The following is a 16679-nucleotide window of genomic DNA, read 5'->3' on the forward strand; positions in this document are numbered from 1 at the left end:
CCTGTGATCAGATAAGTTTAAAAAAAGTTTTAATATCCTTTTTCTCTTGAAAATAAACTACTCTGGACTGCAGAGTCCCATTAAAGGGCTATAGTCCCCACTGTAAACAGTCACTCATTAAAAGAAGCACAGAATGGGACAGCAGCAACGCAAACTGCCTGAAATCATGGTTTTGTTGTCCCTTGCCCAAATGTAAAGCCTAATTAAAGCTGCCCTCCTGACAGCCATAACACGAACGGCACCGAGCACCGATGCTTTTCTCTGACATAATCCCTTCCTTCAGAAGTAGGCCATGTCTGACAGCTCATCTCATATTAGCCAGGCAGAAGCTGTCAGACAGTAACAGCCTTCAGTCACTCCAGGTTTGGGACCAATGATAAATAATGCTCGCCATCAATTGTCTAGAGCTTTCCGACTCCAACATTTGTCTGTTCCGACTTTGGTGGATGTTTAGGGGAAGAAACTGGTGCCAAGGTGAGCTTCTTTATCGAAGCATCCAAGTTCAACTCGCTGTCCATCCTTGACTCTTCCAAGCACACTTGTACATGCTTTTCAACCATCCCCAAAACGCTCCCATGAACCACGGATGTTCCTATTAAATACCACCTCCACATGGCTGGCAAGGAAAGCAGCAAGCAAGGAAGATGAGCAAGAGAAAGCCTCATCAGGCCTTCCATCTCCCAAGTAAGAGTAACAGAAGAGACACAGTGGCACTCAAGGTAAGCCCTGCTCCAGCTAGTCCCATTTTCAGAGCACAACAACCCTGCGAGCTTCCAATCCATTTCAGAAACATTTCAAACACATTCCTGGAAGGACAAAGAATGACTGGAACTTGTATGCAAAGCTGTATGAAGTAGGGGCTTTTGGAGGTTACATAAACACCCTTGAGAAGGTACATTCAAAATGTATAAAAAGGGTCAGATGAATTGCCTGCCTTTTTTTTCTGGTTTCTATGACAGTTGCCAACAAACAGAGCCGCTGTTTACCTAAAAAAGGAGATAAGCTACAGAGAGAAGATTCAGGTCAAGGAAAAACGAGATCTGATCATGAGACCAGTTCAAACCCTGCTCCTTGTTTGATGCCTTTTTATACCAGCAGTGTCAGTCTCATTCATCCTCCATCCCTTTATCAAGGAGAAGCATCTGCTGACACCTCAGTGATGCACACTGCAGTCACAGGAGAGGCAACCAGGAAGGAAGCAGCTTCTGCACACACTTGCTCCTAGGACCAAACAATTAAGCTAAGGCTATCACTGTCACAATTCACTGTAATCCAGTTGGTTCACAGTTGTGAAGGGGTAACTTGTTCTGTGCTTAGTGCAGCTCTTTATCACAGCATCCATTTAGTCTATAGCTTATTTAGAATACAGACTCCTTATATTTGTACAGACCAGTATTTAATACATGTTGCCCATGAATAACAAGAAAGCACCCTCCTCCTATTACAATATATCATCTTTGCAAGAATTTAAGGAAAAATGTGTAGTCTTTCTCAAAGCAAAAATGAGAAGGATAAGTAGTAAATAGCTTTTATTTAGCCTTTTGTAGGAAGGCGCAAGTTTTGTTTGGGGAACATTCCATCAAATTACTGTATTTCAGATGTGCTTTTTAGTTCTTTTGAGAAGACTCTCCTTCTAAATTACTAATGTCATCTGCATTTAAATGCAAGACGGCCTAGAGTCCCACATACACTTTGATGCTACAGTGCACCTACAATTAAGGAGCACGACTTATCCTTGGTTAAAAACAAGCCATCAGCACAATCTGAGCATCAGCACATCCTCCTTAAGATCCTATATGAGAGGAAAGCCAGGTTCCAAACTTACTCTGGGACACCATTATAACAGATCCCCTCTTAAAAGCCATGTCTGCGGTCTCCTAATGAATATAATGAATAAATAAGCAAACTTAACTCCAAACCTCAGGGAAAATGTGTGTTCCACAGGCTGAAGCTTAGTTCTAACTAGAGCACCTATAAAGACACATATGCTTACACAAACCTACTCAGATGGGACAAGACTGTTCAAGCAAACTCTTCCCGTTTCATCAGAGCCCTGATCGCAACTACCAAAGGCTGGTCCCTCTCCATAGGAAATGTACAGGGAAAAACTTCCTATCCCTGCCTTAAAGCCTGGCAGTGCCAGAGAGACCGGGATAAAAGCTCATTTGTGCAGGAGACAAGCCTTTTCGGGAGGCTGAGGGTGTCAGAAATTGCACAATGAGCTCCCATGGGAGCTCTACGCACACAGGATTTAATAAACTCTAGCCCAAGTGGAAGGGGCTTCTTCGCGCCAGGCCTTCTCCAACGGAGACATCGCTACATGATTAAAAACATCCCCCAAAGGAAGCCCTTGCAAACGGCATGCTGCATCCCACGTAAAACTCTCCCTCGGGAAGCGGATAAGATAGGGAAAATGAACCAGACATACAGACGACACTCAATTTTAATATCTGAATGGGAAGTGCCAGATACCATGACAACAAGCCCAGAAAAATAAAAGGGGAATAAAAAAAGCATTGCCCAAAATGTGAAACAAATCCTATAACCGCAGCTAAAGCTATCAAATGATTAGTGCTAGTCAGGTTTCTGCAACCCCTGGACTGCCGCATCGCTTTGGGGGAGAACCAGCACGAGCTGAACACAGTGACCTCCAAAATGAAGCCAGACCCCGAAGACCCAATTGCAAGCTCCCCACAACAGAAAGCAGTGTCATTCAACCAGCACCTTGTGAGTCAGAAAGCTTGACTTCACCAGGCAGTGCCAGAGAAGATTACACAAGTTTTGTCCTCCAAATCCCTTAATGCAAGATGGTGTAATTTAATGTCCTGATTTGCAGAGATGCTGAAGCAGGAGTAGCTGTCATGTAAATTAAATGCCAATTGAGAGGAGCTGCTACCCCTCAAAATTAGACACAGGAACAATTCTGATTCTGGAATAGGCCCCCTCACCCACCCGGAAAACAGAACAAGATGAAGCATGCTTTGACTGATCCTGCTGCTGCTCTGCACCACCAGGTCCTCCCAAAAATCCTACTTCCACAGAAATTAAGAGGACTTTCAAAAACATGCAATTACTCCATTTTAAACTTGACCATACCAGCAATAAAATGCCTACTCTTGCAAACAGTGCCTTATAATCTCCTAAAAGACTTCTAGCACGTCAGATGTTCTGCATCTCACCTGAAACAAGACTTCGCTCTTAACTGCACACCACACAGAGTTTTAACAAAGTCAGCTGTGTAATTACTGTACTTGAGGACATGGACTAATCTGCATGCAAAGCTTAAGTGGCAGTTTGAGACAGATGCTGCTGACTTGGCTGGAGTCTTCTGCAGTTCCCATTACCATAGCACGGAAGCATTTTATCTCTGTAACGCACCTTTCCTCACAAACACCGGGAGGAAAGCAGTTTTAGTCCTATTCTGGAGAATAAAACTGAAAGGCATCAAGATTTCCAGGATGAACTTGAACAGAGAAACACAGTCATTAAAAGAAGATCTCAAACTGCATCTCCCCCACCCTAAGACAGTAACCTTATCATCGGACCACTGTGAGCTGGGCTGGAGATATCTTGCAAACAACACGCACATGTCATACTGCAGAATATATTATCCTCCTTTTTGTTTTCCTGCTTTTATCAGGCTTAAGTGTAAGACTGGATTTTAAGCATGTGTGTGCTCATGCTCGTGCAAGCAACTGATTAAGTACGTTTTCAGAAGCTACTGCTCCTGACGCAAGACAATCAAGTTCCATTTCTGAACAAATATCTGGCTCTCCCCCTGCCCCACAGTTTACATCTCTTGCTTCCCCTTCTTTTCATCTTCTCCTCCCCCTTCCTTCAAGGAGCACACAGCCTCTGAATTAGCAGCTGTTCCGAGAAGAGCAAGGCTGCACTCCTCCCCGCTTTGTCCCAGAACAGAACAGGGACTGTACTATAAAAATCCAGTGTTCTGGGGACAGGCATGAATAGACAAGAAACAGCCATGACTTGTCTATCCCGAACAGTAAATTCTATGCTGAAGAAGAGATGAATTAAACACAAGAATGCAGAAGACATTAGAAACAAAAGGTTAAGTTAAAACAATATTCAGTAAGAAAAAGTGAAAACAAATAGACCCAGAAAAAAAAAAAAAAAGGAAAGACATAGCAGCACTTTAAAAATGGTAAGCAGTGGTGTGGAAAGATAACTGCATCAGGAATTAAAGTTACTGCATTAAATAAAGCATACAATACGTGATAGGAAGCCTTTCACATCCCAGGAAGACAATGTTACATCATGGGGATGGGACACAGCATCACTTAACTAGTGGTACGCAGAGAATTGTAAAGATGCACTCAACTGTAACAAGAAGTGTATGTACTGGGGATTCAGAAAGCAACAAACTGAAGGGAACCAAAGCTTCAGCAACCACCAGGTTTTAAAATCGAGCATGATTTAAGGCTTAAGAGCAACTTAGGATGAAAGATCAGAAGTGCCCAGTGTCACATCATTAAAATACGCTGTCCTTTGGCTAACTTGTGACTAAAAGGAGATGCAAAATGCTACAGATAATGCAAATGTGTAAAGACTATGACTGGACATGAAATATTAAGAGAGCGCTATTTAACACTGTTACTCAGAAGACGAAATTAAAGTGAGTAAAATTTACATAGTTTGAAACCAAAGAGAAAATGCACTCCAGCTGTGTGAATCAGTAGGTCATGGAAGAGGTACTTGCTTCATCACAGCAGACTTACCTTCCCTTCCTGCATTCCATCCCAAATGCTGGTATTTGAGATTTAGATGAAAGTGGAAGGCAACTAAAAAAAAATTAATACTGAACAATGAAGAACAAACTGAAAGCAAACCAAAAGACAGTGATTTTTTCACTGGTCAGGTTTCAACTAAAGGGACAGTACATTCAGATGACAGTGATCCCATAGGGTAAATTCTGCACAATTTTGGTACAAATATCTCAAGCTTTGCACAAAAAAAAGTGATGCCAGGCACACAGTGAAAGCTCATAGGAAGGCTATAACAGTGAGTGGTGGAGTGATGGGGACGGGAAAGGGAGGAGAACAGAATCCTCAACAAAGCCTGTGTAAAAGGCCCAAGGTTTCCATGATGGATCAGAACTGAAAAGTCAGTTGTGGCTTAACAAAGTGACAGGCAATTTGGTTTATAGGAGAGATTTTTGTTACCTGGATAACAGAGAACATGCTCTCTCACTGAAAAGAGGAACGCAGAGGAACTGGGAAAGGAAAAGTACAGCTAAGACAAGAAAATCCAGCACATCCTCAAACATGGAAACATTTTATAGGGAAACAGTGGCAGTAACACTTCCAGTCTACAGGATATGGCAGAGGCATGTAAAACTGGAAGAAAACAAGACTGTTTTGCAAAACAATACTACTAAGTAGGACATAACAATATATCGCAGCAGCGGTATCTGAAACCCAGTGACTGCAAATTCAAAAAGCCCTGGTAATTTTGTCATTAAATGATTTAATTCAGCAACAGTTAAGGTTTTGTACCTCTGCCTCTGTCAAACAACAAAAAACAAAAGCCACCACAACACTGAAATTTCGCAGTCATTCTGAAGAGTGACTCAGAACACCTATTCTGTCTCATAAACAGCCTACTAATTAAACTCTTTGAGCTCTACTAACCAGTTTTTCCAATGCACACAGGAAAGTAATTTATTCCAGACCGGAAAGCAAAATTTAACATCAGCTCCACAACCCGTGACTACAGCATTTTTAATGTGATCAGCAAAAAACATAAATAAAAGCTGCAACCTGACGGCTATGAAGGTTAATCTGTAGTAGTTAGATTTACGTAGGTTACTTTACACAACATCTGGAAAGATGCTGAGAGAAGTAAAGCCACTTTATCGCAGTCCAAAATGTGCTACCTACAAGAATTTTGCTATCCATCGATACTTAAGACTGCAGTGAGCCTACTTAACAAATCTGCTCTGGCTTTGAGACAGGCCTTTCAAATTTTAGAACAACGAGCAGAAACTGAAGTATATTTCAAGTGTTTATAATATTCCTTTTAGGTACTTGCAGGTAATAGAAGTAATGAAAAAGAAAACTTCTTAAAAGAGAAATTATCCTGACTTGTGTACAGATCTTTTCCTTTTAAAGGTGGCAGATTTCATCTGTATCAGCCAACACCTTCTCCTGTGACACTATCCACTGTATGGCACTGGAGGTACCATGTACTGAAGTCATGATTACAAGCCCCTCTTGCTTGCTGACCACCACCAAAAGCAGCGCAGGTTTTATAATACACAACTCCTGTAGGAAACCTTTTCACAGCATTAAACATGTAGGCAGTAAAAAAACAAGGAAAATATACACATTTTTCCTCGTTTCCAGTTTGGCAAAGTACTTAAACATACCCAACCTGGAGCAATTAAGTACAACAATCCTACCACCAATGAACAAAACCAAGGTAATGAAGCAGCTATTCCAATGCCGTAGAAAGCATAAGGGGGAAAAATGTTATCAGTTAAGCTCCCAAGCTGTTAATATTGGTTTGTGGTTGGTTGGTTGTTTTTGTTTTAGACAAAGTGGCTTCCAGAGCAGGAAAATATTTAAAGGAAATATAGAGAAATGGGAGAAAGATGCACTGGTAAATAGAAATGACACAGATATAGCCCAGAGGAGTCTAAAGAAGGAACTGCTGGAGAAAACTTTGTTACATGTTCTATATTCTCCTACCTACCCATCCTCACAAAGGGGAAAGTCAAAACACCCCCCACATCTAACCAACAGCATCCTGAAGAGGGCGGCTTCCTTCTGTGGGTTCTAGAATGATGTAGTAAGAAGAAGCCTATTGATATCTAGTTTAAGGTACTTTAAAATGTATGTGAGCACAGTTATCCGTGTAGGGCAGTAGGCACATGAGACCTTCTACCACAGGAACAGCAGCCCCTCTAGTACAGCAGCAATTAATCATACTGGCAATGCTGCCATTTGTTTGCTTGCAGGTGAGTATGACACAGCTTTTTGTCCATCTGCTTTTGCAACATCCCTTAAAAACCATTAACTGTGAAAGAAAAAACCCAAAACACAAAAAAAAACAAAAAAACCCCACCACCAAACCAACAACAGTCTGGGCCCTTGTGAATAAAAATAATAGAAACATTCAGTTTTTTTCCCCTCAAGCTGATATATTCCACTGATTAAACAGACACTGTGAGAGTCATAAGAACAGCAGTACTAGGTCAGAGCAGAAGTCTGCCTAGTCCAATATCCTGGAAGTCAGTAACTTGCACTGAAATTCCTAGCAGGGACAAGCAGCAACATCTGCAAAGTCAGTGACGGATTCTGCTAAAGAAGAATGGAGAAAAGCAGCTATGTCCCACACACCCCATCAGGGAGTCACCAAGGCAGAGCCAGTGAACAAAGTCAAAGAAATGGATTTCGACTTGAGTGACATGATGCTTTCCTCCCCTCCTTCTCTAACCTTTTTGGAACCAAAACCTCACAGGGATGAGAAGTACAAGACTGCGGCATCACAGAAATGGAAAAGCTGACATGTGGGCAAAACCTATCTTAATAGGCATGCAGAGATGCAGAAGGGCCTGAATAAGACTCAGGCTGGACCACAGATGGTTTAAAAAGTCAGTGGCTGCAATACTCTATCAATGACCACTCCAGGAATGAATCTTAGGACACGAAGAATGATGCTGAAATACAAAGATATATACTTGTCTGTTGGCAAACACTCAGCATAAGAACAATTTCCAATAGCCAACAAAATTATCAAGAAGGTTATCAGTGCTGACCAAGCACACAATTGCCAGTGAACTGCATTCAAAGGCTGTTGGACTCCTAATTAAGGCAGCAAAAGAAACTCCTTTAAAGAGGAGAAATCAATAGATGGTGAGAGCAGCATTAAGGATACAGGGGGTAGAAAACAGTGGTAAATCCATTTCTCTGCATGTTCTTGTGCGTAACAGCATAACATAACTAGAAATTAACACCTCTTAACCATAAATCAAGATGATACCCTAAGCTTCATGGGATTGAACTTCTGAAGTTTTCTGGAAGCAAAGAAGGAAAGGACTGAAGGCCCATCAAGACCTCCATGCACCAGACATCCCAAAAGGATCTTTGCCCTCTACAGATGGCATCTCAGTTGACAAGTAGAAAGAAAACAGGCTGACTCGATCATACAAATGGATCCTTGCTCAAGTCAGTTAGAATAACCCCAATAGCAAAGATCTGAAGGATGGGGTCCGAGTAGATGGAGTCTGATGAGCTACTTTGTTTTACCAGTATAGGGACTACACACCAACTGAGCTAGCAAAAAGCAACGAGAGGAAAAAAATACAGGAGTGCTAAGGACACACACTCCCATGGGCACCAGATCCCAATACCGATCTGAAGGTCTGAGGCTAGCCAGTCCCAAAAGTCAAGGAGAAGATCATCTTGCACGGCTCTTTTGGCTGTAGAGAAAAGCACCTGCATGCTAGGAAGTGACGATGGATCAGCTCTGCAGCAGAGAAGGGGCAAGAACTTCCTGACTCACTGAGAAACAGCTACTGCAGGCAAGTCAAATTATCCTGGTCATAAGATTACTAAACACCGTCTTAAAGCCAGGAAGAAACTCATAATGCAGCACTGACGAAAAGCAGTCTTATGAAGAGGGAGAGAAGGAAGTAAGCAACTTACAAAACCATTTAGACTGGTTTTACGCAAGTCACTTCTGCTCTTGGACAAGCTGTCTAGCAAGAGCACTTGGGGAGATGGGCAGAGGCGACTGCCGTAGCACAGCCGTGATGCTTGTTGGCATGGCTGAAGGGCAGAAGGTCTTGAACAGCAGGGAGCAGATGAACTGGTAGGTAAATCAGCCTCAGAGCCCTGACAGGTATCTCTCTGTGTAATGTCTACTGCTGCCCCGAAAGCCCCTGCCTCAGCTGGAACACAGTGTATCATTAGTAGACACTGCTGCCAACCTCCCTGAGCTTTCCTGGAACTCTCTCATTCCTTTCACCCCCTTTCTCCTTGTTGTCCTGGGACTAAAAGTAAATAAAAGAGGAAGGGTTAGGGACAGAAGACCTGTGCTTGAGTTCTGAAGCACAGCATCTGTGTTTCTAGAGGGACAGACAGAAGAAGGGAAAAAGGACAGACAACACAGGAGATTAAGGATGGACTCTCATCAGAGAGTTCCACCATTTCACCTGGCTGTTTCCTGGTAAACGGTTAATCTTCAATGCAGATGATATGCAGGATGCAAAACAGTCTCAGACTAGAAAGTCAGCAGACACACTGAGAAGCCTCATAAATAACCTTCTCTGGAAGTCACGATTTTGGAGGTGTAGGTGTGCTTGTGCTCTTGAGGAAAACCATACTGCTAATCCTGCCTCAGTAGACTTGATGGAAAGGTGATGTTATTTACACAAACCAAGCCATCAAAAACGGTGAAGAATAACTAAATACGCATTGAAGACATTTAATACCCTTCAGAACAAGCTCGGGATTGAAACTGCTGGAGTTAATTAGAAAGCTCTTTCACAGCACAAGGGTCATGCCTCCCTGCTTTCTGCCTATTTGCCTCACCACTCATTTCAATTGCTTTTTTCCAATAATCAAGAAATCAAAATTCTTTTGTTCGCCGGCACAGAGTATGCACCAGACAACTGCAGAGAGGCGATAAAGAAAATGACGGATGCAAATCTGACCATTTTCCTCAGCATTCAGAACAGACATCAAACCAAGCTAAACACGGCTCAGAAACCCAGCACTAAGACCCTCGCTTCTGGTTCTGTGTTCCCTCCCTCCCAGTGCTAATAAATTTAGTTCAGATACCACAAATCTTCATTTAGATAATCAATATTTGGGGGTTGTCTTGAATGTGCAGCCCTTAGAATAGGGTATGTTACGCTGAAATTAGGTTTGTCTCCGCTGAAGAACAGAATACACTTCAGGAAATAAGGAGCTATAAAAATGAAGCTACGAGGCTACCAAATTAAGATCAGTTTAAAGGTATTAATGCCTTTCAGAGTTATATATTTAGTCTCAAAAAATAATTCAAATTTTAGGTTTAAAAGACTGAAGCATGTCTGTTTTTTTCCATATCTTCTAATACTATATTTTCTGCACGCGATCTCAGGTACCTGACAAAGACTACAACCAAAACCTGAAGCATGCTCTATGTTCTATCTGATTCACAGAAAGCATTTTCTTTTTTTCAGCTCTAACCTACATTATTTTAGACTTCTGCTTTTCTGGGCTCTTCACTTTCAACTGCAGCTGTACTTCTCTACCTGACCACTCTTTTCTCACTGCATTTTGACCACGCACTCAACACAAAGGAACAATTACCATACAAGTCTCCTCTACCTACTAAAATACAGTGAGGTCAATCTACAATTCACTTAACCTGGTATTGCTTTTCAGACAAAAGAACTCTAGCAGAGTACTCTGCTGCATAAATATTTCTTCTATTTCAGCAAATATTAAGCCTTTTGCTTGCAAGGAAGTAAAATGCAAAAAACCTACACTGCTTCTTACAGGAATTCCCTACACAGCCAGCTTGAGGGGCGCTACTAAATACAGCCTTTAAATGCAATCAAACCAAGTGCCAAATGATATTCACTTTGAAATGGTGAACACCACAGTAAGTTTGTTTTTATTTTCCCTGTTCTGAAGGACTTTGTTAATTCTCATCTATTACTGGAGCAAAGCAACTGCTGCTAACAGAGTCTAGTCTAGCAAGATCTGTCCCAAATAAATGATCAGAGATCACTGACTGGTTACCACTGCTTTATGGAGAATTACTAAAAACCCCTTCCAAGTCAACAACAGAATAAACCACCTCTACAAGGTATTTTTCTCCTAAACCCTGTTATTAGGTGGGCTTATGCCATGAGGCATGAGTGTTTACATACTTTCTAAAGAGTTTATAAGTCTTATCTAACATAATCCCTACATTCTATAATCCTATCTGTTTAATGTATTTGAAGTGGGGAAAACTGCTGGAACCAGTAATATCTCAAAATGGAAGGCACTTTCAAAGCACAATCAGTGAATTGGACTTCAAATGTAAAAGCAGTTTATGCCCAGATTAGATTTTCAATCATTTAGGATCAGGCAGCAACACTGGTTTTCAGTAAGCTGTATTTATCTGCATATGGGTCATGCTATTTTCTTCTAATCAGAAACACCTTAGGTATGTCCTTTCACAATATTCCTACAGAAAATATGTGTATGCCATGGTTATCTATTGTCATGAACCATATTACCAAAGGCCTTTTTCCTTAATTCAATTTATCCAGTAACACTGGTTTTGCTTTGCCTTTTTCCATTATGATGGGCTTTCAGAGTCTCACCTCTATCCCAAGATGGACACCATGACCTCTTGCTTATGTCCTCTAACAGGCATCAAAACCTCCCATTAAAATAGGCAAAGCTTAGCGGCTGCCTGCTGCTAACACTGGGCCAGCCAATATTAGAAGTTTTCTGTTGACTAAGAAAAGCTTAAGCAGCGTTGTCCTGTTACTGCACGCCTGCCATCAGATTCAAAAGCTTCCCTCCTGGACAGTCACACTGTTGGGAAACACAACCATACCTGGCTTCCCTTCCCTCCTGCCTCCAGGGTCACTGTTAGTGTGCAGTTACTGGCTTCTGCTCCTGAGGATGCAGAACATCTCCATCCACTGCTTTCAAAACAGCTACTGATACCAGCTGCTGAAACTAAGCTTGCTTAATGAGACCCCCCCAATTTCAGGGAACTCCAAGCATCCAGTCTCTGAACAGCATACTCCATACAGAAACACCAGTTCAGTGCCATCATTCACTACACACACTTAGTTAAACAAAATCTAGGTCTTTGTTTTTACAGCAGCGCCTTTTTGGTACATGCTGGTAAGCTGTTCATTATACTGGGAGATAGGAAAGTAATTTCACAGTGGGGAGATGATACCAACTTAACAGTGTGGACATACTTTTGGACCAGAAAAGGTTCCTGGTGGCCTGCTCAGAGCACACCCAATGCATCCTCCCCAAGTAGGAATTTACTGGTCTTTCTGGAGAAATGAGCAGTAGACACTGCTCACCTGGAAGGTATTTTCCTGTACTCTCTCATAGTGTTGCATTATTTCTGACTCTGCCCTTTTGTTAGCTTTTGGATCTTGGACAATGCGTTTGAACATCTGAAGATGAGGAATGGACAATCCATAACTGCTGGAGAGGACTGTAGGTAAAACGGTCAGTATTTCTTCCTCTCCTAACATGTGAAAACACACAAATGCTACTGCTTTGAGTCAATAGCTTTCCTGTCCTGGATTTTCACTGAGATCATCAATATTTATACTACACTTACAATGCCATGATTATTTCTCAACTGTAGTCTTAATCTAAGTCTGCATCAGTCTTACTATAAATACCTAAAATTAAAATGAAAGATGTAAAAATCTTTGTGCATAATCTTTAAAGAATTGCAAATTCAAAAGGAATGATTTAAAAACAGAGTTGCATATTGGACAGAGGAGCAATGAAGTTCCTGATTATGCATGCAGAGAACATCAAATTGTACCACACAGCAGGAATATGCAAACTCTGTCATAAGTTAAGTGATGCACAGAAACCCTGTATCAATAAGCATTCAGCTTTACAGTGCGCCCGGATTGCTGTAAGATACAAAAGATTACTTGAGATCCAAAGATTTTTAGATACCAATCATGTGAAGATTCCGAGGAGAGAATTCATGAGCAGATTACAGAGAAACAAAAATATAATCCTTTAGATCTCAGCTAAGGCCTCCAAACCAAGTAAAAAAATAGTAACAAACATCCCCATCTCCCACACACAGTCTGTGTCAACAAGGACAATTCGCTTGGCCAGTAGCAAGTACAGTGTATCTGACAGACACTGTGATGACTGGATCTTTTGTTTTCAAACATGGGCCAAAACAAGTTCAGCATTTCTTCTCTCAAAGTTTTCTGATGCATCCAAGCCCTCTCCTTCCCCAGGTCAGGAAGATATTTATCACTGGGCTTTCTTTGGACAAAAGAAATAAAGGACATCCTCAATATCACAGAGCTTAGGCGTTGCTTGTAAGGGCTGAGCCTCACATCCATCTGCAGCTGTAGCATTTCTCTGTGAAGTCACCTCTCTCCATCTAACACTGCTCTAAAATGTTTATGCCATTTAGGTTTTCTTAATTCAAGTTCCTTCTCATTTTTTGAGAGCAGCTGATTAAACCTGAACAACTGGGTTGTTGGACGAAATATGCTGTAGCTATGAAATGGTACAGCAGGGACCAGTTTCACTGTTAATTTAAAATGCTAGAATTAATTAGGTAGTGTAAATGAAGAATTTAATAAGCACACTTTACAACCACAAGTTCTGCTTTTATTAAACACCCCTGCCAAATGAAGGCAACTACCTCCAGTCTGTTTTTCCCTGTCTCATTCCCTTAAAATCTCTGCAGTGAAAAAACCCCCGTTTTCCTATCACAACCCCTCCCCCATAATTAAAATGTATGCCTGACTTCCATCTCCTCTTTCAAGTCATTAGCATCTTTTAAAAATGCTACTGTATATCCTGCCTGTTCTCAGAAGCTACCAAACAAAACCGAAGTTTACCATTTTGGTTTTGAATACCAAATTAAAGGCTGTCTTCGAAGCTGTCATTCCTGTTCAACTCAGTACGGTGTACTACCAAATTAGCATATTTTTTTAGTAAAGGAATATGCCTGTTTAAGTATGTGTCTTTCCAAAGCGAGGGGTAACATCACGAATCCATTTTCTTCAAAAAACCCACTACTGCTCTAAGCCTGCAGAAAGACTCGGGGCAGATTATTTCTGACACATATTGTTTAATCGATTCTAAAATAAATACAAAAGTTCAGATCAAAATCTCTCAAAGGGATCCTCTCTATATTTAGAAGATCTTGTTTAGCTTTGAACTCCTTGGAAAAAACACAGTACTTTGGGAGCCAAAGCATTATTTCACAAAAATCTGTGCAATTCTTTAACAGGACAGGGGAAATCTAATCTTTTCCATGAAGCAATTCAATCCTATCTAGCCCCAGAAATACATTTGAGATTCTCTAATACGGTTTTGCCAGGGTAACTATTTAATGACTTTTTTTGGTTTATGACCTTCTCTATTTCTCTGGAAGGAATCTTTTTATTCTGTCTTTCCTTGATTTACCTGATATTTTTGCCTTAGTAAGGAGGAGACAAATTTACTATCTATGAAGACAACCCGCATTTTTAACGGAAACAGCTCCAGTGTTTGTCTAGAGGCACACAGCAACAGTGCACACTTGGGTGACGTGTATAAAAACCAAAGTTTTGAACAGAAACAATGAAAAACCCCAAAGCAGACGAAACCTAAACTGTTTCAGACTTCCACCAGTTCAGCAAGAATAGTGTAAGAATTTACTGTTTCTTCTGTAACACAGCTTTCTCTTGTCAGAAGATCTACACTGATTTTTAATAAGGACGAAAAAGCAGAACACCCCTGAGAAGCCAGTCATCCCTGTAACAGGCTACTGGCATACTTCCACCCCTCCCCTCCCAATAACACCCATAAAATCTCAGAGAGCCTAATGAAGAACACACTTACATGACGATCCGGAAAGATGAGCTGGGTATGACCTCAGTGCATTTCCATTTTGTTACTCTCAATGTTCTAAGAACCTTTAAAAACATGGACTGCGCCTGGCAGAGGACCACATTCGATTTGCTAACTTGGAATTCAATGTGAGGAATGAACACGCATCCTAAAATTTAGCAATGTTGCACAATGCCTTGATAACAGGCCTGAAAACCTTGGCAGATTAAATTCCGTTTTCAGAAATGGCACTGAGACATTGAAGGGCGAATTTTCTTTGTGAATATGGTTCTTTTGTCCTCAAAGCATCCAATTATTATAAAGCATGATTCCTTTAAAGTATTTTACTGATCGTGAAGATTAACACGCTTTATATGGAAAGAAAAAGCACAGGCAAAAAACCACTCAAGAAATGTCCGAAAATCATACAGCAAACTTCTCACATCTTCAACTATAGAAACAAAAGCGTGGAGATGGAATGAAACAAAAAGAATACTGTTCCCAGCTGATGAAGTAATGGCTCTCTGTCCAAAGATAGCCAGTTCCCTGAAAACAACATAATATTTAAAGTCTTGAAACTATATTGCAAGGGAACCACCATGAATTTGAGTGGTAAGAAAAGCAATAAAGCTCACAAAACACTGGACCTGCCATGATCAAAATTCAAGCTAGGCACACTAGCTTCCTCCAGATGAGGGTTAGATATTCACTTTTGTCTGAAATAACTGAAGTAACCTGCAATTTAATTCCTCAGATTATATTCAGTCTAAAAGAACAAGGGTACAGAGCCAAACTGGTCTGATGGCAGATATCAAGGTTGCTGTGTCACACTGGGATACTGGACCAGCTATACTTAGAATAGGACTTCTGTTATTTGCATGGCAAATTTCAGAGTGGGAGCTTAAGCAATTTGGTTTTAAGTAGGAAAAAAACTTGAAGAATAAATAAAAGTCAATTCCATTTTTCAATCTTCCTTTTAACACCCCTGGAGCTGTGGCCAAATCAGAAGAGATACTGAAATAGATACATCATGGTCAATGTGCTGAAGAAAGCTCTGCCGGACTACGGTTCTGAGAACTTGAGCTGCCCTGCAGCTACTGCCATTTGTTATGTGCCTTGTGTTCACCAGAACATTGCTGTATGTCAGGAAGTAAATAAAAAAGCAGCACTGTATGTTTAAAAGCATTAAGCAGATCCTCCTAATGCTGCCAATAACAACAACTGCCAGGCTGTTATGGAAGTAGGTATGAAGATTTGCATTTGAATTCCTCATCTTTACATGGTGCTTCTTTCCAGAGTGCACACCCAAGTGGCCAGGAGTGCATCTGAGAGGAGAGAGCTCCTCTTCTGGAACCCTTTCCTTCCCAAGGCTGCTGCTCTCTGTGCTAAACATAACAGCACTGGTGATGCACTGAACAGCAGTGAAATTTCAGCTGCTCCCCACCTACGGTGCGAGCAGACACACAACCTATAAAACTAACCTATAAAGCAAGCTATGAAAGCTGACTGTTCATCCTATCATCTTCTTGTGCATCAGTAAATCCCTGGCTGAGGCAGCAAGGATACAGAGCAGGCTACACCTGTCCACACCTCCTTTAGTGGTAGTGCAGACACCTCTCCTCTTTGAGATATGATCTGTAATGGGAGGCTTTTCTTACTCTGAAGGCACCTTACCAGTGGGTGTTGTTTCATGTGGGAAACTATCACGGCAAATTGAAATGTTGTCAGGGAACAGAGTTCATTAACAAATACCCACAAATGTCAGAATGAAAACCAGAGCAGTGGTACCCAACTACAGAGCCCTGCTGTGCAGAGCACCGTGGTAAACAAGCCATGATGGGCATGCAGAACCATCCTGACTTCACAGCATTAATAAGCAACATTTTGATGAAGGTACGGTGAGGTTCAAAGGCAGCAGTCAGAATGAGGAATGGTCAGCTGGCTCAAGCCCTTTTTAGACGACCCTTTTACAACTCAAGTCAATGTTAAATAAAACCCAGAAGGATCAGGAAGATAATGGCATCATCTGAGCTCTGCGGCAAGAAGCTGCACAATGTGTCACATGCATGAAGACTGGCAATGTTCATACCTCCCCTCAGATCTGTACGGAGGCTGAAAACC

General features: G+C 41.3%; 1 protein-coding gene across 2 annotated transcripts in view; it reads right to left on the reverse strand.

Moving 5' to 3' along the window:
• The window catches only part of ELAVL4 (ELAV like RNA binding protein 4), an 83768-nt gene that overhangs the window by 26098 nt on the left and 40991 nt on the right, over positions 1 to 16679 (reverse strand). The gene's annotated exons all lie outside the window — the stretch shown is intronic.

This window comes from Lathamus discolor, chromosome 3, assembly GCF_037157495.1.
Source record: "Lathamus discolor isolate bLatDis1 chromosome 3, bLatDis1.hap1, whole genome shotgun sequence".
In the NCBI taxonomy this organism is placed as follows: domain Eukaryota; kingdom Metazoa; phylum Chordata; class Aves; order Psittaciformes; family Psittacidae; genus Lathamus; species Lathamus discolor.